At 45.3% G+C, this 23,862-nt stretch overlaps 1 protein-coding gene across 2 annotated transcripts in view; it reads left to right on the top strand.

The window, feature by feature from the left end:
* The first annotated feature begins 506 nt into the window (after nucleotides 1-506).
* RGS17 (regulator of G protein signaling 17) overlaps nucleotides 507-23,862 on the top strand; it is a 195,388-nt gene continuing 172,032 nt past the window's right edge. For both annotated transcript variants that reach the window (XM_077486289.1, XM_077486288.1), the window contains exon 1: nucleotides 507-649. The gene's annotated coding sequence lies outside the window, so the exon portion shown is untranslated. The remainder of the gene's footprint in view (nucleotides 650-23,862) is intronic.

The raw sequence follows: 23,862 nt of genomic DNA, 5'->3' as shown, positions 1-23,862 counted from the left end.
AGAGAAATCCAAATTTCATGCATGAAGCGTTGTTATTCATGTTTAGAACTTTCTATACATATTAGATGTTTGAGGAGGACAGAATTCTCTCTAACACAAGCTCTGCCTCCATCCTCCTATTCACTCGTCATGTTTATTTGTTGCATTCTCTGAGATTTCAGTGACTGGGCTCTGACTGAAGCGATAGCCATGTTGCCGCTCCATCCTCGAGCCTCTAACGTTGGATTCTTCCTGACAGACTCTGACTACAAAACCCTCCCACGTTCGGCTACCTATGCCGAGTCCGGGGGAAGGGACCTGCGGCGGCCGCAGCAGCAGCGTTCTGAATGGGGAAGGATGTGTAGAAATGGTTGTAACCTTCTAGCTAAAGGATGTTCTGCAGCTCCCCTGCTGCTCGGGCAGCGCATGCGCGCAGCATCCGTGCTTCGCCCCCCCCTTTCTCCACCACCCCCTCCTCCTTGCCTTCTCTCTCACACTCTATTACTCCCTCTATCTTCTATGCTTCTCTCTCTTTCTCTATTCCTGCCGGCTGGGTGCTTAAGCTGGGCGAATGGCAAGAATACAGCTCGGCTAGAGAGCAGCCAGCTTCTCCCTGGACAAGCCCTGAGCAGGCAACCAGCTGCAGCAGACCCCCATCCAAAGCCAGTGGGTAAGAGCACAGCTCCCCTCCCCCCCTCCTCCTCCTTCTTCTCCTCCCCTGTCATCCCTGTCCACCTTTACCTTTCCCATCACTTCCATATCTAGGAAGTCCATGCAAAGTGCATTGAATGGTGCAGTTGCTGGCAGTCTCTTGTCATGCATGTTGTGATTTGTCATTCATTGTGATGGGGCATGTGCTGTTCCTGCAGCCCCCCTCCCCATGTGTAGATGGCATGGCAGTGGGCAGTGTGGCATGTGGGGATTGTGCATTTGTGTGGTGCTGCAGTAGCCGGATTTGCTCCTCCAGCATCACACCAGCAGCGGCTGGGGACGGATGAGGAGCAGATATTAGCAGCTGCAACAGATAGGGGAGGGAGCCAGAGAGAGAGCGGCAGAGGGGGGCTCACAATCCCCATCATCAGGAAACATTAGAAAAACGTGAGAACTGGAGGCGGCGGAGGAGGAGAAAGAAAAGCAGAAAAGGGAGGCGTGCGTCCAGGAAAAAAAAAAAAAAACAACTTCTACCTATGGTACCTATAGATTTCTATTTCTGGGTGCGGTACAGCCCATCATCTTTACCATCCGCCTCCTGCCAGCCACTAATATTCCAACATGTGATAATCAATAATCTGTATACGCGCTCACGGTGAATTAAGGTCATTGTCGATTTCCTAGTGTATCACGGGGGGGGGGGAGGAGATATGCGTAGTATTTATGTCTTCTGTAATGCATTGCAATTAAACTAGAGGAGCGCCTAATGGATGTGCCCGTCTGTCCTGGAATATCCCTGTTTGATCATCGTACATGGCCAAGACGACGGGAAAATGTTAATAGATGTTTAGGAATTGGGACTGATGGATGGGTTGGGGGGGCTTCTGTGTATCCACAGCATGGAAGAATGGGATAGGAAGATGTCTGATGCTTGAAGGCCAGGGAATAAGAAGCATTTATTATATTTACCGGTAAAAGCGTACAAGGTTAGGGATATCGTACACAATGCCAGAGAAGTGGGCAGGATGTGCAGGAGAGGAGTGTGGTGGCTATGACGGCGGGTAGTTTGTGCAGGAGAGGTGTGTGAAATGGATGATGGCTGGCAGTATGTGCAGGAGGGGAGTTTAGAGGGTATGGCAGTGGGTAGTATGTGCAGGAGAGGCGTGTGAAAGGTATGACAGTGGGTATGTGCAGGAGAGGAATGCAGAGGGTATGACAGCAGGCAGTATGTGCAGAAGAGGAGTGAAGAGGGTATGACAGTGGGTAGTATGTGCAGGAGAGGAGTGTAGAGGGTATGACAGTGGGTAGTATGTGCAGAAGAGGAGTGTAGAGGGTATGACAGCAGGCAGTATGCGCAGAAGAGGAGTGTAGAGGATATGACAGTGGGTAGTATATGCAGAAGAGGAGTGTAGAGGGTATGACAGTGGGTAGTATGTGCAGGAGAGGAGTGCACAGGGTATGGCAGCAGGCAGTATGTGCAGAAGAGGAGTGTAGAGGGTATGACAGTGGGTAGTATGTGCAGGAGAGGAGTGCAGAGGGTATGACAGCAGCCAGCATGTGGAGTAGAGGAGTGCAGAATGTATGATAGTGGGCAGTATGTGAAGGAGGAGAGTGTGGAGGGTATGACAGTGCACAGGCAGCATGTGGAGGATATGATAGTGGGCAGTATGTGTAGGAGTGGGCTGTGGAGGGTTTGACGGCAGGTAGTTTATGCAGGAGAGGAGTGTGACATGGTTAATGGTTGGCAGTATGTGCTGGAGAGGAGTGCAGAGGGTTTGACAGGCAGACAGTATGAGTAGGAGAAGAGTGTGGAGGGTATTACATGGGTAGTATGTACAGGACAGGAGTGTGGAGGGTATAACATGGGCAGTATGTACAGGACAAGGGTGTGCTGGGTAGGATAGTGGGCAAGTATGCGCAAAAGAGGAATGTGAAGGGTATGATGGTAGCATGTGCAGGAAAGGGGTGTGGAGGGCATGATAATGGGCAGGAGAGGTGTGTGCAAAGGGTATAATAGTGGGCAGTATGTGCACAGGATGGGTGTGGAGAGTATGATAGTGTACAGCATGTGCAGGAGAAGAGTGCGAGGGGTATTACACAGGCAGTATGTACAGTAGAAGAGTGTGGAGGGTATGATAGTAGGCAATATGTGCAGCAGAGGAGTGTTGAGGGTATGGTAGTGGGCAGTATGTACAGAAGAGGAGTGTGGAGGGTATGATAGTGGGCAGTATGTGCAGGAGAGGGGTGTGGTTGGTATTACACAGGCAATATGTGCATTAGCAAGGTGTGGAGGGTATGATAGTGGGCAGTCTGTGCAGGAAAGCAGTGTGGAGGGTATGATAGTGGGCAGCATGTACAGGACAGGGGTGTGAAGTGTATGATAGTCAACAGTATGTGCAGGAGAGGAGTGTGAAGGATATGATAGAGGACAGCATATGCAGAAGGGGGTGTGGAGGGTATGATAGAGGGCAGTATGTGCAGGAGAGGGGTGGGGAGGGTATGATAGTGGGCAATGTGTGCAAGAGAAGAGTGTGGAGGGTATGATAGTGGGCAATATGTGCAGGAGAGGGATGTGGAGGGTATGATGATGGGCAGTATGTGCAGGAGAGGAGTGTGGAGGATTTGATAATGGTCAGTATGTGCAGGAGAGGTGTGTGTGGAGGGTATAATAGTAGGCAGCATGTGGAGGGGAGGGGTGTGAAGGGCATTGCACAGGCAGCATGTGCAAGAGAGGGGTGTGGAGGGTTTTATAATGGGTAATATGTGCAGGAGAAGAGGGTATTAGACAGCCAGTATATACAGATGAAGAGTGTGGAGGGTATTACATGGGCAGTATGTGTACAGGAGAGGAGTGTGGCGGTATGTTAGCAGGCAGTAAGTACAGGAGAGAAGTGTGAAGGGTATGATAGTGGGCAGTATGTGCAGGAGAGGAGTGTGGAATGTATGATAGTGTGCAGTATCTGCTGGAGAGGAGTGTGGAAGGTATGATGAAGGGCAGTATGTGCAGGAGAGGAGTGTTGAGGGTATGGTAGTGGGCAGTATGTACAGGAGAGGAGTGTAGAAGGTATGATAGTGGGCAGAATGTGCAGGAGAGGAGTGTGGATGGTATAATAGTGGGCAGTATGTGCAAGGAGAGGGGTGTGGAGGGTATGATAGTGGGCAGTATGTGCAGGAGAGGGGTGTGGAGCATATTATAGTCAGCAGTATGTGCAGGAGAGGAGTGTGGCAGGTATGATAGAGGGCAGTATGTGCAGGAGAGGGGCGTAGAAGGTATGCTAGTTGGCAGTATCTGCAGGAGAGGAGTGTGGCAGGTATGATAGAGGGCAGTATGTGCAGGAGAGGGGCGTAGAAGGTATGATAGTTGTCAGTATATACAGGAGAGGAGTGTGGTGGGTATGATAGAGGGCAATATGTGCAAGAGAGAGGTGTGGATGGTTGGCAGTATTTGTAGGAGAAGGGTGTGGAGGGTATGATAGAGGGCAGTATGTGCAGGAGAGGGGTGTGGAGGGTATGATAGTGGGCAGTATGTACAGGAGAGGGGTGTGGAGGGTATGATAGAGGGCAGTATGTACAGGAGAGGTGTGTGGAGGGTATGCTAGTGGGCAGTATGTGCAGGGGGAGGTGTGTCGATGGTATTGCACAGGCAGCATGTGCAGGAGAGGGGTGTGGAGGGTATGATAGTGGGCAATATGTACAGGAAAAGAGTGGGGAGGGTATTACATGGGCAGTATGTACAGAACAGAAATGTGTACAAGAGAAAAGTATGTGTAAGAGAACAGTGTGGAGGTTATAATAATGGGCAGTGTGTGCAGGAGAGGAGTGTGAAGGATATGATAGGCAAGCAGTATGTACAGGGAGTAAAAGGGATGATGGCTGGCAGTATGCCCCGGAAAGGAATATGGAGGGTATAATGGGTTGGCAATATGTGCGAGTGAGGAGTGTGAAAAGGATCACAGCTGTTAGTATGTGCAGGGAATCAGGCGGGTGGTAGGTGTGTGAGCGAAATGTGAAATGATGGCAGGCAGTATGTGCAGGAGAGGAGTGCGGAGGGTATGACTGTGAGCAGTAGGTGCAGAAATAAAGTGTGGAGGGTATGATGGTGAACAGTATGTGCAAAAAAGAAATAAGAAACCCTGTATCTGACTTGCTGCAGCTTCTAATGCACAATATTAGAAGCTCACAGTGTGCAGTGAAATCAGAGTAGCCATTTCAGTACAGGAAAGGAGCCTGTAAAACTTTGTAAGGATGTAGTTCAGCTTGAAGTCAAATGTTTTCTAGTGCTAGACAGGCAGATACATGGATGAAATATATAACAGTAAACTCAATGTGGTATTGTGTATTGCTGTGCACAGTGTGCAGTAACCAACCGCATTTGTTGTTCATTTGTTTAGAACAGTCAGAAAATAAAATAAAGATATATGATATCTGAGAAGATATCTGAAGATGTCTGAAAGATAATTTCTGATTGGTACTTGTAAAGTTTTGGGCTTGGCAAGCTTTTTGTCTTGTTAAAATAAAAAAAACAGTGCAAAGAGCTATGTGTAATATTAGTCAACCACAACTAATTTTGCTTAGGCTAGGTTTCCACTAGTGCGACTTTTCATGAGATTTGGGACTGAAAAGTCACATGACAAGTTGTACCCCATGATTTCCAATGAGTACCGTTCATATCTGTGCGACTTCAAGACGCAGCGACTTCAAAGTAGTCCCTGCACTACTTTGGTCCCACTTTGATGCGACTTGAGGTCCATAGACCTCAAGAATACACAGGCATTGCTTCAAGTTGGGGCAAAAAATCGTAGCAAAAAGTTGCGGCAAAATCACGTGACTTTGGGGACGCAACAGTGGAAACATAGCCTTAAAGCTGAACTTCACCCAAAAGTTCAACTTTACCTCCCACACAACATCAATCCCCCCCCCCCCCCCATTGCATTTGGCAATTTTTTTTTTGAGGGGGGAATCAGATATCTGGTTTAGACATGATCCTGCTCCTCCACTTCTAGTCAGATCACCATGGCGATCAAAACGGAAATTTGCACCCCCTCAGAGGTCCCAGGAAGCTCCAAGACCATTCAAATAGCGCAATGCGGCTCGCGCATGCGCAGTGAGCTGCTGGCTATGAAGCCTCAACCAGTCACAGCTGGCTGCCTACAGTTAATATGCCAGTGCTGGGGACTGAAGCCCGGTGAAGAAACCAGCCGGGTGCTGACAGTTCTGGATCCTGGGACAGGTGAATGTCTAAATATTAGACAGCAGCTGCATTTTTTCTTTTCGAAAAGTGACTGAAGAACCACTTTAAGTTAAATTGACACTAAACAATATTCTTCAAAAATAATACATACAGTGCCTTGAAAAAGTATTCATACCCCTTAAAATTTTTCCACATTTTGTCATGTTACAACCAAAAATGGAAGTGTATTTTATTGGGATTTTATGTGATAGACCAACACAAAGTGACACATAATTGTGAAGTGGAAGGAAAATGATCAATTTTTTCATTTTTTTTTACAAATAAATATCTTAAAAGTGTGGCGTGCATTTGTATTCAGCCCTCTTTACTCTGATACCCCTAACTACAATCTGGTAGAACCAATTGCCTTCAGAAGTCACCTAATTAGTAAATAGAGTCTATCTGTGTATAATTTAATGTCAGTATAAATGCAGCTGTACTGTGAAGCCCTCAGAGGTTTGTTAGAGAACCTTAGTGAACAAACAACATCATGAGGACCAAGGAACACACCAGACAGGTCAGGGATACAGTTGTGGAGAAGTTTAAAGCGGGGTTAGGTTACAAAAAAATATCCCATGCTTTGATCATCTCACGGAGCACAGTTCAATCCATCACCCGGAAATGAAGAGTATGGCACAACTGCAAACCTACCAAGACATGGCCGTCCACCTAAACTGATAGGCCAGGCAAGGAGAGCATTAATCAGAGAAGCAGCCAAGAGGCCCATGGTAACTCTGGAGGAACTGCAGAGATCCACATCTCAGGTAGGAGAATCTGTCCACAGGACAACTATTAGTTGTGCACTCCACAAATCTGGCCTTTATGGAAGAGTGGCAAGAAGAAAACCATTGTTAAAAGAAAGCCATAAGAAGTTTTCTTTGCAGTTTGCAACAAGCCATGTGGGGGACACAGCAAACATGTAGAAGAAGGTGCTCTGGTCAGATGTCACCAAAATGTAACTTTTTGGCCCAAAAACAAAACGCTATGTGTGGTGGAAAATTAAACCATCACCCTGAATACACCATCCCCACGTGAAACATGGTGGTGGCAGCATCATGTTGTGGGGATGATTTTCTTCAGCGGGGACAGGGAAGCTGGTCTGAGTTGATGGGAAGATGGATGAAGCCAAATACAGGGCAATCTTAGAAAAAAACCTGCTAGAGTCTGCAAAAGACTTGAGACTGGGGTGGAGGTTCACGTTCCAGCAGGACAACAACTCTAAACATACAGCCAGAGCTACAATGGAATGATTTAGAATTGCCCAGTCAAAGTCCAGACCTAAATCCAATTGAGAATCTGTTGAAAGACTTTAAAATTGCTGCTTACAGACATTCTCCACCCAGTCTGACAGAGCTTAAGCTATTTAGCAAAAAAAAATAAAAAATACAAAAAAATGGGCAAAAATGTCACTCTCTAGATGTGCAAAGCTGGCAGAGACATCCCCAAAAAGACTTGCAGCTGTAATGGCAGCAAAAGGTGGTTCTACAAAGTATTGACTCAGGGGGGCTGAATACAAATGCACGCCAAACTTTTCAGATATTTATTTGTAAACAATTTTGAAAACCATTTATAATTTTCCTTCCACTTCACAATTATGTGCCACGTTGTGTTGGTCTATCACATAAAATCCCAATAAAATACATTTATGTTTTTGGTTGTAACATGACAAAATGTGGAAAATTTCAAGGGGTATAAATACTTTTTCAAGGCACTGAAAAAGTCACCCACTATTCAATGGCCTTGTAATTTATTTTCATGAAATAGTTTTACTGTGTTTTTCTGCCTCCTTTTTTAATGTCTTCCATGAGCTGCCAAACCTCTCCCTTTTTCTCCTCACTTCTGCTTGTTTGGAGCATAAAGTGAATGTTAGTTGTGATCATGTGCACTGCTCTATGCACACTAGAACGCCCATAGTCTATAGTTCATTTTGAGACTGAGCAAGAATAGCTGACTACTTTCCTACATACATTGGGACTATTGCGAGTGGTGGATGATGGTAAACCAACATAGCCACCTTGTAACAGAAAGTTGGATCAAAGCCGCAAAAGAAACAAAAGCGTTTGGAGATTGGGAGGAGCCTGGAAGCAATGGAAGGTACTTTTCTGAGTTTGTAATATATACTTATATAGATTTAGTTCAGTGTTTTCTAAAGAATAGTTAGAACAATCACACTGGTTACTTGCTAACTGGTTCTATGTTAATTACAATTTGTTAAGTTCAGGTCCCAACAAACTGAGCAACACAAGTCAGATCCATAGCAAGTAAAGGGAAGCCACACACAGATGACCTCTATATAGACAAACTCTATATGTGTTTAATTACACTTGACTGGCTAGATGACATTCCACCTGTAACCACGCCTCTTTAACGTGTTTCACCCGGAAGGGCTTAAAGCGGGAGTCCGCCGGGAGTTCCGCCGTTTTTTTTTTTAAAAGCCAGCAGCTACAAATACAGCAGCTGCTGACTTTTAAAATAAGGACACTTACCCGCCCAGCGCGCCGCGATGTCGGCACCTGAAGCCGATCTCTCGATCGTCTCTCGGGTGCTGCCGCCGCCATCTTGGGTATGGGAATCAGGAAGTGGAGCCTTTCGGCTTCATTTCCCGGTTCCCTACTGCGCATGCGCGAGTCGCGCTGTGCAATAAGGATGGACCCGCTGCCTCTGGGATCTATGTGTTTCCCAGCAGGCAGCGGGGGACTTTCGGAAAGGGGCGTAGATCTACGTCCCTTTTCGCAGAGAGCTATCCCGGAAGTGGGTGCAGATACCTGTACTGTACAGGTACCTGCACCCCCCTCCCCCCTGAAAGGTGCCAATTGTGGCGCCGGAGGGGGGGGATTCCAATGAGCGTAAGGTCCACTTTAGGGTGGACCTCCGCTTTAATCATAGAGGTGGAAGTGGCCAGGATGGGGTAAGCATTGATACACTGCAAACAATTAAAGCATAATTATAAACAATTTACAACATCAAACACGCCAGTAATACCAATTAAATAAAATTGAGGGTAGAAATAAGGAGGACAACCCCCATGTAGTTATAGGAAATGCAATGTACCTCTATATACCAGAAAGACTGATACAAAAAAAGAGATGTCTTACATAGTTAAATAGTTGGCAGGGTTGAATAAAGACACCAGTCCATCCAGTTTAACCCAAGTATGTGTGTGTCTGTTTTTGTCAGTACCATTTTCCATATCCCTTTATATTGTTTTTGCTAAGAAACGTTTTTTTCATTTATCTACAGTCCCTGCTGACAGCACCACATCCTTACCGCTATAACAGTAAGGAACCCCTCTCATTCAACTTCATTCCGTTCCTTCTTTAGAAACATGGCTAAAGTAATACTATAGACTTACATTTCAAAAAATAAATCTAAAAAACTTTGGCACTCTGGGCTCCTTCCCCTTGCCAAGTGCCCCCATAGCAAGCCGCTTGCTTTGGGTGCTTTCATGTGGGTTCGCTCCCGAGGCCTGCTCTGTGTGTCAATAAGACGCACAGATCTTGGCTTGGCCTCACACCCGCTCCCTCCTCACTGGCTGTGATTGACAGCAGCGGGAGCCAATGGCCAGTCTCTGAGCCAATGAGGTGGCAGAGAGCCGGGACAACAGTCACTCTTGTACACATCGCTAGATGAGGATCAGACTCCAGTAAATATTAGGGGGGCTGCTGGGGTAGCTGCATAGAATCCATGAAGGTAAAAAAACATTCAGGCTTTACAACCACTTTAAATTGTTTCTTCTGAATGCTAGAATCACCATTCAAAGATTTGTATATTGTTATCATATCCCCTCTTAAGTGTCTCATTTCCAGGGTGAATAAGTTTAATGTTTGTAGTCTTTCCTCACAACTGAGGTCCTCCAGCCTCCCTATTGGCTTTTCTGCCCTTCTCTGAACTCTCTCCAGTTCAAGCACATTCTTCCTGGGGATTGGTGACCAGAACTTGATGGCATACTCAAGATGTGGCCAAACTTGAGTTGTGTAAAGTGGTTGAATTATAGTTTTATCTCTTGAGTAGATACCCTTTTTAATGCATGTTAATAGACTTGCTTCCGGCAGCTTGGCATTGCATGCTTTTGCTGAATCTGTCATCTGCTAAGGCCCCCAGATCATTTTCCATGCGGGATTCCCCCAGAGGTTCTCCCCCTAGTGAGTAACTTATCTGTCATATAAGGTATACACCCACCTATTTTATTGAGGTCTAGTTATACATGTCACAAACTATCTAACAGACACTGCGCTATCCTTTAAAACAAAAAAAAACAAAAGTAAGCTGCTAACACACCACGAGGATATTTGAAAGTGCAACGTTATAAGTTCTATATAAAAGTGTAGCGCTTAAAAACCAGCATATTATACCATCCTTAAATAAAATAATATATACTCATATGTGAAACTTGTGCATATGTGTTCATTAAACATTAACAGCGTGAAAAAATAAATCAAAAAATGGACTGACCTATAAAGTCTCACTATAAATCGCATATATATAGTAATTACTATGTATATATATATATATATATATATATATATATATATATATATATATATATATATACATAAAGTAATTTTTATAAAACAAAAAGAAATCCAAACAGAGAGAAAGTCCAAAAAAACAGAGATGCAGAGTCTCTTGTATGTGATGTCTGTGTCTGATCCACAGGTGTGCAAGAAATCACCATCCACCTTCTTTACATATAAAGATCATGCAGGCACCACGTGGTATTCCCTTCACCAAGCGAGATGTACTCTTACCAAATCTATTGGATCCAAGCGAATATACATTCGGAGGATCACAAAAGCTTATATGTTTGTGTGTAGACTCCTTTAGTAGTACACTTTCCAAGGGGTTTTTAAGTGTAACCGTTCCGTTCGTGTACTGGGCAGTAGATTATCTCCAGCCATACACATCCATAAAAATAGTTGAACACATGTAAAGGAAAATAGGGACCAAATAGTGTAATTCCGTTTTTAAAAGAAATTTAATAAAAGGTAGTAAACTCACATGTGTACAGTAGATCAAGTGCTTTTCAATAAAAAAACACTCGGCTGCAGTGGAGTCCCGATGCGTTTCGTCCTAGAAGACGTCATCTGGGGGTTATCTAGTTATACATGAACTCAAGCCAAAGGTTCATAAAGTGCATGTAAATAAATGAACCTGCACCTATCTATGAAGTACTGGACCATATGATAAACAGTTATAGAAAAGTGACAATCTACATTGGTAGAATACATCTCTAGATCCTACAGCACTGGGGATTTTTCAAATTCCCCCAATATCATCACATGACCGTAAAAAGTTCAAATTGGGAATAGAAATCACCACATCTGAGGACTAGAACAATATTAAAGTCAGATTCATGTTAACAAGTTTGGAATAAAGAGATCAAAGGCTGTATAGCATGGGTGCACCACCTTCGGTCCGCCTAGGGTTGCCACCTTTTCTTCAAATCAAACCCGAACACTTTAGCGGCGCACAGCATTTTTTTTTTGTAGTATAAACTATACATATATTTTGCTATTAAATAACATTTCTAATCATATGAAGTTAATAAAAGAGTCCCCCCTTATATTTGGATCCACAGAGTTCACCTTTTACATCTGAACTTGCAGAGTTCCCTTTCACTTTAAGGGGGGACTCTGCAGACTCTGATGTAAGGGAGAACTCTGGAGCCTCTAACATAAGGGATGCTCTGGGAACACTGAGAACTCTTGATGTACGGAGAGGACTCTGATGTAAGGGGTAACACTGTGGCCTCTGGTGTAAAGGGGAACTCTGATGTGAGGGGTGCTCTGAGAACCCTGATTTGCCTTAGTGTACTTTCTCAGATACAGCAGGATAGAGAAGAGGGGAGACTTCAGTCACAGACAGGGCTGGGTGGTGAGCTCACTCACCCCTTGGCAGTCAGCACCTTTCATCTAGATGTATCTGAGGCTGCTGGACTGCAATCTCTGGCACTATGCCTCAGAAAAGGAAAGTTGGGGCTGGAAATTTGGAGTGTGGGCAGACACAGGGGAGTAGGGATGGGGAAAGAGGTGCAGATTGAGCCCTCTCTCCTCTCCCGTTTGTGTGCTTATTTGGGGGAGGCGGGGTTTGTTAATGCTGGCTTTAGGTACTGTGAAAGAGTAACATACACTCTCAGCTTAGACAACTGCAGCCAGCAACCCTGCTGGGAAGCCATAGTCCAATCAAAATAATGTGTCCGGGTTTCAGGCAGTCTAAAACTCGGACGTATGATTCCAAACCTGAACTGTCTGGGTGAAACCTGGACAGGTGGCAAACCTAGGTCCGCCAGCTGTTGCAGAACTACAAATCCCATGAGGTATTCCAAGGCTGACTGTTACAAGCATGATTCCCAAAGGCAGAGGCATGATGGGAATTGGGGAAACTGGGTAGTTCTGCAACAGCTGGAGGGCCGCAGGTTGAACAACCATTCTGTATAGTGTTAGTTCTTTAGTTAAGGTGTGCCTCCAGTTTTTTTGATATTTGTTACAGTCTGTAATTCCATTAGCAATTCTTTAGCCACAATATTAGGTAATAGTTAAACAATGAGGCTACATTCCAACCAGCAATTAGAACTGTTACGAATTGCAGCTGCAGGAACCTTCTGTTTTCTGCTGCAGTTTTCAACAGCTCTCAGCTTCTAGGTGTTGCTTCCGGCCCCGTTCACTATAATGACAGCATCTGTTTGTGGCTCTCTGCACAGCCAGCAATTACCTGCGCACACAAAGTGCGCCCAGCAGCGATCACTGCAGGTAATGGCTGAAGTCGTGAATAACTGCAACTAGCTTCAAAAACTGCCTCTACAGTTTTCACGGGCCTTAATCACCAGTGTGAATGTAGCCTGACTCTGAGGATGGGTATATTTTGAAATTAGATAAGATTTGAGATGAGATTTGAATTAAACTTTTTGAAAAGTCTACACCGTTACATTTTTAAGGATTATTTGAGTTATGCACCACCTAGACCCTGACCCTCTGCTCTTACACACTTCTGATCTCTCACCTTTCATACCTCTTATGAACCAGAGCATTTTTTACATTTCAGCTATGCCATGGGTCTGTTGATTCTGTGATAACTTTGTCATTACTTAAAGTACTAAGGGCAATACTGTTTTATTATTTTTTTTTATTTTTTTGATAGAGCCCATTTTAACCCCTGTTTGTTCTAGAGCTGCACAATTAATCATTAAACAATTGTGATCTCGATTCAACCCCTCTGACATCTCTATTGCAGAGTTTGCCGATTCTTTCATATAATAAGTGGAGAGACTTATCTGCTCACTCATTGATGGTCACAGCTCCTTTAATTCTTGACCTTAGGGTTATCACGCTACTTCATGAGAGGACTAGGCAGAACAAGTAACACATGTAAAAACAGCAAGACTGCACAGCACCACCCAGGGTCCCTCTGGCTATAACCCCTCACTCTGCTTCCTGCAGCTCAGTTTTTTTCTGACTAGTGTAGTAGAAGGACTTGGCTCCCTGAGGAGACCATTGGTCCAGGCATTTTTTTCATTTTTTTCTACAATTTTTGTTCCTGTGATCTACTATCAACAGCCAGCTGGGTGACAGGCTGGATAATATAGATCCTTGTAGTCTCCCCAGCCTGGCCATTGAGCGTGAGCAGACCCTAGCTACACGCTGAGTCAGCCACAACATGCCCCTTCTGCTCTAGGGGTGGCCGGTGAGTTATATGCTCCGGGGCACACATATGACCGGGCTACTGCTGTCAGTGTCACAGTGTGCTGTGGCCAGCAGCCATCCTGTACTGCTCAGGTGATGGATTTGTGGTGGAATGCGTCCAGCAATCCCGACAGGAAGGGTAAGTATGACTCTCCCTGTCTCAGCAGGATAGAGCAGCTGGGCATTCCCAGGGAGGTCGACTAGGGGAGTCTATCACTCTCCCTTTCCTCTCTCCCTCATTCCCTCCTCCCCCTGCTGGGGCCGCTGTGTGACTGGGCATGATGTGCGATGTATGTACCCAGGCCGGGGTTCCTCCGGGAGGGCTCCGAGCTTTGGCAGGGCTGCACTGGCTGTTAGGGTCCGTCTTTGTTGCCTGAGGTGCCTGAGTAAATTTACCTCAGGAGAGGCCGCTACCATTTTGCTGAGGCAGCGGCCATTTTTCTGCAGTCTTATGCATTGTATGGCTGTTAGCCATTTTCTAGAAGGTTCGGCTGCCATTTTCTTGGTAATTTTTGTACTAAGGACTTCTTGTAGCCCCAGCGCGTTTTTACCTCTAGTACTGGGTCTGTGTACCTCAGAACAGCGCGGTTTTCACTCTGAGCACTTTGTGACTGAAACAGGGCAGAGCAGTCAGCGGCAGCACAGCGCAGCACTCGGTCAGGGTGGTGAGTCCTGCGAAGGGGCCCCTCAGTCTGTGAGCAGCTAGGAGAGTGGGATTTGTGTACCTTGCCTTAAGTCCCTAAGTTGTGGCAGGCGAGTGAGGGTCAGCATGGCATCAGAAGATGGCACTCCTTCCCCAGACATCCCTGCTATTGCAACCGGCTCACCTGCAAAAAATGCGGTGCCTATGGATGCTTTGTCGGTGATCCTGGAGACCTTTGTTGCCAGGGTGGAAGTGGCAAATGGGCGCAAGGGGGGTAAAAAAACGCCCCCAGCCCCTACCCCCCATCTTCTGGGGAGAGCTCTGATTCAGACTCGGGTCCCGCGGTGACTGGCAGCCCCTGTTCTGACGTGTCAGAGGATGCGGTCCAGGACCGTTCGGACAGTGAGAATGACTCTGTGTCCAGGTTAGCACAGGAAAAAGCTAATAGGAGCACTTATCACTGCACCCTGAAAATACAAGATGCAGTAGGAACCTCTGCTGAGGTGGCGGTCCCTTTTGGGTCCCGCAAACCGGCCCGCACACCTAAGGTGTTTCCGTATTTGACTTATTTTGATAAGTTCATCTACAAGGAATGGGGAAGTCCGCAGCGGGCCTTTTCAGTCCCAAGAAGAATGGCGGTGCGTTACCCCTTTGAGGAGAGCCTCCTGAAAAAATGGACGTCTCCTCCGGTCGTTGACCCCCTGGTATCCAGGTTAAATAAAGTAACAGCGATTCCAGTAGAAGCGACTCCTGCCTTCAAGGATCCTGATGACAGGAGGGCCGAAGCAGTGGCCCTGTCCATGTTTACTGTAGTGGGGTCAGCGTTACGACCTGTGCTGGCCAGGGCCTTGGTGTCACAGACACTTACTGAATGGGCAAAGCTGTTGCACCGTGAATTGGAGAAGTAACAGTCTCCCCCGGTCTGCGTAGAGCTGGCAGACCAGGTGGTGCATGGCCTTAAGTATGTCTGTGATGCGGCCCTGGATACGGTCCCCCTTCTCTCTAGAGCATCAGTATCAGCAGTGGTGCTATGGCGCCTGATCTGGCTGAAATGCTGGTCCTGCGGACCAGGCATCTAAAAAAGCTCTGGCGGATTTGCCTTTCCAAGGTGAGAGGCTTTTTGGAGCTTCGATGGGTGACATTATTAAAAATGTTACCGGTGGGAAGAGCATGTTGCTCCCACAGTCCAGGAAGGGTAAGGAGCCATGCCATAGACAAGGGCCCTCTTTTTCCGCTCAGAAACGTCTTTTTTGCCTTCCCGGGTCTGCAGGTAAGCATTCCCAGTCCCACAAGGTGCCTGCTGAAGGACAAAAACGTCCCTAGTTTCGCAAGCCAAACTAGTCTGCGAACAAAAATGTTACCACATGAAGGTTTGCCCCCGCCCAACTCTCGGGTGGGAGGTTGCCTTTGGGAGTTTGCAGCCCGGTGGACCTCTCTACTGTCCGACCAGTGGGTTTGTGAACTGGTTTCATCGGGATACAATATAGAGTTTCTTTCTTGTCCATCAAACAGATTTTTTCCCTCCAACATACCTCTACTTCCAGCTCGTCGGGAAGCCCTGTACAGGACCTGCTACTGCGCGGAGTGATAGTAAATGTACCAACGCTGGAAAGGTTTCAGGGATTCTACTCCAATCTGTTTGTAGTCCCCAAAAAGAAAGGGGTACGTCCAATCCTGGACTTGAAGGCCCTAAACAGCTTTGTGAAAGTGCAAAGGTTCAGGATGAAATCAGTTCGCTCCGTGGTCGCTGCACTCCATCAGGGGGACTTCCTGGCATCCCTGCATATCCAGGACATGTATTCACATGTACCCATATGCCTCAGGCATCAGAGGTTTCTGCGATTTGCAGTCAGGGAAAAGCACTATCAGTTTGTGGCTCTCCCTTTTGGCCTGGCGTCAGCACCCCGAGTCTATACCAAAGTGTTAGCTCCAATTCTGGTGCTGTTGAGGCAACGTGGGATCGCAATCGTGGGTTACCTAGACAACCTCCTTCTGAGAGCAGGTCCGCCTCAGAATTAATCACTTCAGTCCTGGAAGGATTTACCCTCTTCCTGACCAGAGTGTTTTTTCTGCGATTCAGCACTGCGTCGCTTTAACTAACATTTGCACAGTCGTGTGACGTGGCTCCCAAACAAAATTGGCGTCCTTTTTTTCCCACTTTCTTTTAGTGGTATTTGATCACCTCTGCGGTTTTTATTTTTTGCGCTATAAACAAAAAAAGAGTGACAATTTTGAAAAAAACACATTTTTTTTACTTTTGCTATAATAAATATCCCCCAAAAATATATATAAAAAATTTTTTTTTTCCCTCAGTTTAGGCTGATACGTATTCTTCTACATATCTTTGGTAAAAAAAATTGTAATAAGCGTTTATTGATTGGTTTGCGCAAAAGTTATAGCGTCTACAAAATAGGGGATAGTTTTATGGCATTTTTATTAATAATTTTTTACTAGTAATGGTGGCGATCAGTGATTTTTATCGTGACTGCAACATTTTGGCAGACACATCGGACAATTTTGAAACATTTTTGGGACCATTGGCATTAATACAGCGATCGATGCTATAAAATTGCATTGATTACAGTAAAAATGTCACTGGCAGTGAAGGGGTTAACCACTAGGTGGCAGTGTAGGGGTTAAGTGTTCCTAGGGGCGTGTTTTTAACTGTGTGGGGGCGTGGCTGTGTGTGACACCACACTGATCGCTGCTCCCGATGTCAGGGTGCTGTCACTAGACAGAACGGGGAGATGCTGTTTACATCAATTCAACATCAATTACGTCAATTCTGATTGCCCCAGATTGGCCTCGGTGTCCTTGGTATGCCGACCTAGTACGACTAGTGCAAGGTCCGATACTTCATCCTGTTTTACCGTCGCTGGGTTTTAATGGCATGGCTGTTGAAAACCAGGTGCTAAAGGACCGAGGTCTGTCAGACTCTGTAATTTCCACTATGCTGAGGGCACAAAAGTCTTCTTCTTGGAAGATTTACCATCCTACAGTACAGACCAAAAGTTTGGACACACCTTCTCATTCAAAGAGTTTTATTTATTTTCATGACTATGAAAATTGTAGATTCACACTGAAGGCATCAAAACTATGAATTAACACATGTGGAATTATATACTGAACAAAAAAGTGTGAAACAACTGAAAATATGTCTTATATTCTAGGTTCTTCAAAGTAGCCACCTTTTGTTTTGATTACTGCTCCGCACACTCTTGGCATTCTGTTGATGAGCTTCAAGAGGTAGTCACCTGAAATGGCTTTCCAACAGTCTTGAAGGAGTTCCCAGAGAGGCTTAGCACTTGTTGGCCCTTTTGCCTTCACTCTGCGGTCCAGCTCACCCCAAACCATCTCGATTGGGTTCAGATCCGGTGACTGTGGAGGCCAGGTCATCTGGTGCAGCACCCCATCACTCTCCTTCTTGGTCAAATAGCCCTTACACAGCCTGGAGGTGTGTTTGGGGTCATTGTCCTGTTGAAAAATAAATTATGGTCCAACTAAACGCAAACCGGATGGAATAGCATGCCGCTGCAAGATGCTGTGGTAGCCATGCTGGTTCAGTATGCCTTCAATTTTGAATAAATTCCCAATAGTGTCACCAGCAAAGCACCCCCACACCATCACACCTCCTCCTCCATGCTTCACGGTGGGAACCAGGCATTTAGAGTCCATCCGTTCACCTCTTCTGCGTTGCACAAAGACACGGTGGTTGGAACCAAAGATCTCAAACTTGGACTCATCAGACCAAAGCACAGATTTCCACTGGTCTAATGTCCATTCCTTGTGTTCTTTAGCCCAAACAAGTCTCTTCTGCTTGTTGCCTGTCCTCAGCAGTGGTTTCCTAGCAGCTATTTTACCATGCAGGCCTGATTCACACAGTCTCCTCTTAACAGTTGTTCTAGAGATGTGTCTGCTGCTAGAACTGTGTGGCATTGACCTATTCTCTAATCTGAGCTGCTGTTAACCTGCGATTTCTGAGGCTGGTGACTCGGATGAACTTATCGTCCGCAGCAGAGGTGACTCTTGGTCTTCCTTTCCTGGGGCGGTCCTCATGTGAGCCAGTTTCTTTGTAATGCTTGATGGTTTATGCCACTGCACTTGGGGACACTTTCAAAGTTTTCCCAATTGTTTGGACTGACTGACCTTCATTTCTTAAAGTAATGATGGCCACTCGTTTTTCTTTACTTAGCTGCTTTTTTCTTGCCATAATACAAATTCTAACAGTCTATTCAGTAGGGCTATCAGCTGTGTACTGTATCCACCTCCTGCACAACACAACTGATGGTCCCAACCCCATTTATAAGGCTTGAAATCCCACTTATTAAACTTAACAGGGCACACCTGTGAAGTGAAAACCATTTCTAGTGATTACCTCTTGAAGCTCATCAACAGAATGCCAAGAGTGTGTGAAGCAGTAATCAAAGCAAAAGGTGGCTACTTTGAAGACCCTAGAATATAAGAAATATTTTCAGTTGTTTCACACTTTTTTTGTTAAGTATATAATTCCACATGTGTTAATTCATAGTTTTGATGCCTTCAGTGTGAATCTACAATTTTCATAGTCATGAAAATAAAGAAAACTCTTTGAATGAGAAGGTGTATCAAAACTTTTGGTCTGTACTGTACATGGAAGGCTTACATCTCCATGTGTGAGGAGATAGGGTGGCGTCCACGCACTTATTCAGTTTCCAGGATCCTGCTGTTTTTGCAGTGAGGAGTGGATCAGAAACTTGCCTTAAGCACCATCAAGGGACAGATATCAGCCCTGGCTGTCTTTTTCTAACGCCCCTTAGTGACTCACTCATTGGTGAGTACCTTTGTGCAAGGGGTTCGACACGTAGTCCCTCCGGTTTGACCACTGCTACCTCCATGGGATCTGAATCTGGTGCTATTGGCGCTTCAGAAACCGCCATTTGAGAACATTAGGGAGATTCCCTTGTTAACACTCTCTCAGAAAGTAGTTTTTCTAGTGGCTATTACATCTGCCAGGAGGGTTTCTGAGTTGGCGGCCTTGTTATGCAAGTCTCCCTACCTGATCATCCACAAGGATAAGGCGGTGCTATGTCTGCAGCCCTCTTTCCTTCCAAAGGTGGTTTCGGCATTCCATCTAAATTAGGATATTGTGTTACTTTCCTTATGTCCTAAGCTGACACACCCAAAAGAGGTTGCCTTACATTCCCTGGATGTGGTCTGGGCTTTACAGTTGTATCTGTCTGCTACGGCTCCCTTCCAGAAGTCATAATCTCTGTTTGTCTCAGTGGCTGGTCCGAAAAAAGGTCTGTTGTTCTCGTCGTCCACCATTTCTCGGTGGATAAGACAGATCGTGGTTCAGGCCTATGCCTTAAAGGGCGGGTGCCCCCTTTTCCTGTCACGGCTCATTCCACCAGAGCAATTGGGACCTCCTGGGCTTTTCAACATCAAGCGTCTGTCTCCCAGGTGTGTAAGGCGGCGACTTGGTCGTCCGTTCACATTTTCACAAAATTCTACAAAGTTGACGTAAGTGCATCTTCGAATGCTTGCTTTGGCTGCAGGGTTTTGTAGGTGGCTGTGTAAGGTTGCAATTACACTTTCTTTAAGTTACTAGTTTGTTGTAAATGCATCTTTTGATGCACAAGTTGGCCACTGTTATTGATGGTGTCCGTTTAAGATAGCGACTCCTCTGTTGAGGTGTTCCCTTTGTTGTGGGTGAAGTTATGTTTTTCTGTTTCCACCCCTCGTTTTTTGACACTGCTTGGGGATGTCTCTAAGGTCAAGAATTAAAGGAGCTGTGTCCGTCATCGAACAAAAGAGAAAATTGGATTTTTGTACTCACCGTAAAATCCTTTACTCTGAAGTTCATTGATGGACACAGAACCCACCCCTCCTATTTATGTTTGTACTGATTTTTGACGAACTGAGCTGCAGGAAGCAGGGGTGAGGGGCTTTAGCCAGAGGGACCGCCGCCTGGGCGGTGCTGTGCAGTCTTGCTGTTTTTACATATGTTACATGTTCTGCCTAGTCCTCTCCTGCAGTGGCGTTATGACCCTAAGATCAAGAATTAAAGGAGCTGTGTCCGTCAATTAACTTCAGAGAAAAGGATTTTACGATGAGTACAAAAATCCAATTTTTGCTAGAAAATTACTTGGAACCCCCGAACATTATATATATTTTAGCAGAGACCCTAGGGAATAAAATGTCAATTGCTGCAATATTTTATGTCACACTATATTTGCCCAGCGGTCTTTCAAATGCAATTTTTTAGGAAAAAATACACTTTAATGAATAATAAAAAAAAAAGGATGTGAAAGACGATGTTACGCCACAAGACTAGTTATCTATCTTCTAAGCAAAAAAATTGTGATTCTCATTTTAGTCAGAATCATGCAGCTCTAGTTTGTTCTATATTCCTATTCTGGTGACAACTCAAAATTTGGGTTTTTTATGCACGTTCACTCTTGGTGATAATGGTAAACAGGACAAATAGCGAGTGAATTTCCCTAACAGGGACACATCCAGCAATAAAAATCTGACAGCTGTACTTCTAACCATCTTCTTCTATCTCCTCTCCACTCAACTTTTTCTAAAAAAACAAATATGTTATACTTACTGCCTCGAACTTCATCTTCTGGGATCCCCTACTGGTGCACTGGGCTCCTCATCTTCAAGCTGCATGCTATGGTGGCACACCTGCCGGCTCATTCCCGAGGTGGGCTGCCAGCCCACCCCCCCCCCCCACTCTGTCCTCACAGGACTTGATCTACCACAGCAGGAGCCAATGTCTGCTGCTATCCTGTGAGGAGAGGAACACAGACCAGTGCCACTGCAGATGGGCACAGGGCTGGATCAATATAGGACTCAGGTAAGTATATAGGGAGGTGAGGGTGTAATACAAATACTAGGAAATTTTTTATCTTAATGCATTAAGGTAAAAATGTCTTGCCTTTACAACCACTTTTAATTTGAAACTTCACAGAAAAGGGGAAATATAGGAATTTTATGTTAAGCATTATTGAGCTTTAGGAAATGCACAACAAATCACTCAGGTGTGAATGGGAGCTTAAAGCGGAACCAAACCCATCAATTTAACTTAATTGTATCCCAAAATAGCTACACTCAAGGCATGTTGTGAATGATAACTGTCACAGTAAGCTTCTTTCACATTGGGGCGGGCGTCGACGGCAAAACATTGCTAGTCTTAGTGGCTCTTTACCGTCAATTTAGCATTGTTATTTGGGCGCTAGCGGGGAGCTTTTAACCTAGGCTAGGGGCTGAATAAAGGGTTAAATGTGCCCGTCCATTCATTTCAATCTGGAGGAGCGGGGTATTCTCCGCTCGCCCACCGCCCCAAAGATGTTGCTTGCAGGACCTTTTTTAACTTCCTACCAGCTCAGCGCCCCAGTGTGAAAGCACTCTGGCTTTCACACTTTGACTGCAGGGGAGGCGTTTTTCAGGCACTTTACAGGCACTATTTTTAGCCCAAAAGCGCCTGAAAAATGCCTCCAGTGTGAAAGGGGTCTAACATTTTCAATAAAACTGTAAAACCATCATATGCCTGATGTCATAACTAATCACATGCAGAAACATGCCAACTGCAGATCAGAGGCTAAGATGACAGCTTCCTTGGTTGTAAAGGAGAGGAGGGGTTTGTTCCATACAAACAACAAAACATTTCTCAGCACACTTACCAGATAGCCTGTAAAAAACAAACAAATACAGGCTGTATACAGGCAACACAGTCCTAAACAGTGCAACGCTGCCTTTGCGTCACTGCACCGAAAATCAGGGTTTTTTTTCCATTGAAATCTGTGCAGAAATCCACACAGATGTCTGTGAAATGCCTGTGTAAACTTGAGGTCTACGGACCTCAACTCGCATCAAAGTCGGACCATAGTAGTACAGGGGCTACTACTTTCAAGTCGGTGTTACTTGAAGGCGCACAGATATAAATGGTACTCATTGGACATTATGGGATATGAATTGTCATGCAACTTTTCAGTCCCAAGTTGCAGGAAAAGTCGCACAAGTGTGAAAGGGGCCTTACAGTCCTGTTTACACCTTGCTTTTGCTGGAGCTTCGATGAGGCTTTGGTGGGGTTTCGATGAGGGTTTGGTGGAGCTTTGATGGGGCTTTGGTGAGGCTTCATGGGCCTTCGAGGAGGCTTCAGTGGGGCTCCAACCAAGCTTTGCCATAGACTTCTATGGAGGCTTTGAGGATGCTTTGAAGCACCACTAAAGCTACATGGGGTATAATTTTTGAAGCAAAGCCAAAGCAGGTGTAAACAGGACTGTAAACTAACTATTTTATTTAGTTAAAGGGGGTTTGACTAGTGTTCAGAGAGCTTTAACAAAGCCTGTCTGAAGCCTTGTTTTGAAGCAAGTGTAAACTAGTCGTTAATGTGTGTTGAAGCCGAAGCATGTGTAAATGAGCCCTGAGAACAAACCTACAGAACCTGGTTTGTAACCCGTGGAATGCCTGTGAGCCCTATCTAGCATGTTTGCAAAAATATGAGAAAGTCACGATACCTCTTTAAGGCTCCTCTGTATAATTGGTCCTAACTCTAGAGTCTCCATGCTGGAGCACATATAGCAGTGGATAAATTAAGGGCAGGTTTGCCTGGGGGGGCCCATTCCCTCCCCAAAGGCGCAGAAGCACATTGGATGCTCAGCACAGTGGCAGCTGAAAGCATCCCATGCATCCCCAGGCAAAAAGCTATGCAGGGTTATCATATGCGGATGACCCCTTGATCTGCTATGAATGAACCAGAGAGGTTGCAATGAAGCAATAACAGCAATTCTACATCATAACTCTGCAGTAGTTGTTTTGTAAGTTTCAGTTTGCACAGGAGCAGAAAGATCTTCTTATGAGTACATAAAACATGTTAAGACTGCCAAAATGACAACTGGGAATAGCTGGTAAATGTGGTGGGAGAGCTATGGAAGAGGTGGAGTGGCAAAGCCAATGTCCATAACTGGTTAATGCAGAGGTGATTTCTTTAGAGTTGGGCAATATATGTAATAAAATTACTAGAATCTAGCACACAATACAGTGCAGGTCTTTAACCACTTCCCATCCCTAGGACGTACCCATACATCATTATCAAAATTTGCAGCCAGCGATAGGCTTTATTGTAAAAGTGATCTGAGTGAATCTACACGCCCCACGGTAGGGGGCACCTCTCACCCTTATTGCAACCCGCCATCACTACACTCAGGACGGCTGTAGACAGAGAAGTGGGAATGTTCGTTCCTTCCCCTCCTTTAGGACTAATGAAGAAGCTGGAAGGGACATGTATTATATCACTTCTAGTTTTGGTTGTTTGGTTACTAGCCACTTGCAGCTAGGCTATCATTGGAACTGAGCTTGGTTTGATCAGATGCTTTTAAATGCATAGGAGAGATCTGGGGTCTAATAATAAATGTATAGAAGAGATCTGGGGTCTAATAATAAATGCATAGGAGAGATCTGGGGTCTAATAAACTCTCTCACTGCCTATGCTACAACAAGGGATGAACAAAGGTTAAAGAAACAGTGTAAAAAAAGTATATTTCATAATATACATAAAAAAAAAAAAAAATGAAGCGCCCCCCAATCCCCTTGTGTTTACAAGCAAATGTGAATGCACACGTAGGTCCCCCACGCTTATGTAAATGGTGATTGCACCACACATTCAGGCTATCGCAGTGAACATCAGAATGAGA

The sequence above is a fragment of the Lithobates pipiens genome, unplaced genomic scaffold (genome assembly GCF_037356315.1).
Source record: "Lithobates pipiens isolate NorthernLeopardFrog02 unplaced genomic scaffold, aLitPip1_a1.2 Scaffold_18, whole genome shotgun sequence".
NCBI lineage: Eukaryota > Metazoa > Chordata > Amphibia > Anura > Ranidae > Lithobates > Lithobates pipiens.
This window is presented reverse-complemented; position numbering and strand designations above follow the sequence as displayed.